Here is a 1,301-nt window from a genome sequence, read left to right as displayed (position 1 = left end):
AGCTGCTTTGGTGCTAATGAAATCAACAACAGGTACACTAGAAGGGCAATGGTGCGACAAAACAGGAATGTTTTACAGGTTGAGGCAACCGAGATTTTTCCTTCCTCATCTTTTCTGACTAGTTTTGTATTTGGCTGGGATCAGTGTCACTACTGGTAGCATGAGGTGATATCAGGACTATGCAGAGGTTGGAGAAATAGTCCAACTTCTCCAGGATGGGACATCAATATGTGACATTGCCAGAAGGTTTGCTGTGTCTCCCAGCACAGTCTCAAGAGCATGGAGCAGGTTCCAGGAGACAGACAGTTACTCTAGGAGAGTGAATGGGGCCATAGAAGGCCTTTAACCTATCAGCAGGGCCTGTATCTGCTCATTTGGGATAGGAGGAACAGGATGAGCACTGCCAGAGCTACAAAATGACCTCCTGTAGGCTAAAAACCAACTTTCCAACATCTTCTAGTCGGTCCTATGCTCACTGCCCAGCACTCTGGAGCCTCATTGTCATTGCCATAGAATACCAGAATTGACAGGTCCACCACTGGCCGGTGTACCATCTGTGCTTTTCACAGATGAGAGAAGGTTCACCCTGAGCACAGGTGACAGACATAAAAGCATCTGGAGAAGCCATGGAGAACATTATGCTGCCCGTAACATCATTCAACATGAATGGATTGGTGGTGGGTCACTGATGGTCTGGGGAGGCATATTCATGAAGGGATACACAGACTAGACAGGGTAGGTGACAGCCCCCTGACTGCCATTAGGTATTGGAATTAACTTCTTGGAGTTCCTTAATGGGGTGTGCTCCTTCATGATAGGAGGATCAGGATGAGCTACAAAATGACCTCCTGTAGGCCAAAAACAGATTTACACAGGACCTTATAATAATAATGGATTGCATTTATACAGCGCTTTTTGGGGCCCTTAAAGTGCTTTACAATTCCACTATTCATTCACACACTGGTGGAGGCAAGCTACAGCTGCCCTGGGGCAGACTGACAGAAGCGAGGCTGCCATATCGCACCATTGGCCCCTCTGGCCATCACCAGTAGGGTAAAGTGTCTTGGCCAAGGACACAACAACCGAGACTGTCTGAGGCGGGGCTCGAACCGGCAACCTTCCGATTACAAGACGAACTGCCAACTCTTGAGCCACGATCGCCCTTATGCAGGTGCAGTTGATCCTGGGTTCCTCCTTGTAGGCAACGGTACCTGGAGGATGAATGAATTGATACCATTGACTGGTTCCTACACTCATCTGACCTAAATCCAACAGAACACCTCTGGGATGTTACGTTTCGG

At 48.2% G+C, this 1,301-nt stretch overlaps 1 protein-coding gene across 1 annotated transcript in view; it reads left to right on the top strand.

The window, feature by feature from the left end:
- LOC102193343 (neuroblast differentiation-associated protein AHNAK) overlaps positions 1-1,301 on the top strand; it is a 20,119-nt gene that overhangs the window by 726 nt on the left and 18,092 nt on the right. The window lies entirely within an intron of this gene.

The sequence above is a fragment of the Pundamilia nyererei genome, unplaced genomic scaffold (genome assembly GCF_000239375.1).
Source record: "Pundamilia nyererei isolate P.nyererei 1_Seehausen unplaced genomic scaffold, PunNye1.0 scaffold00029, whole genome shotgun sequence".
NCBI classification, from domain to species: Eukaryota; Metazoa; Chordata; class Actinopteri; order Cichliformes; family Cichlidae; genus Pundamilia; species Pundamilia nyererei.
This window is presented reverse-complemented; position numbering and strand designations above follow the sequence as displayed.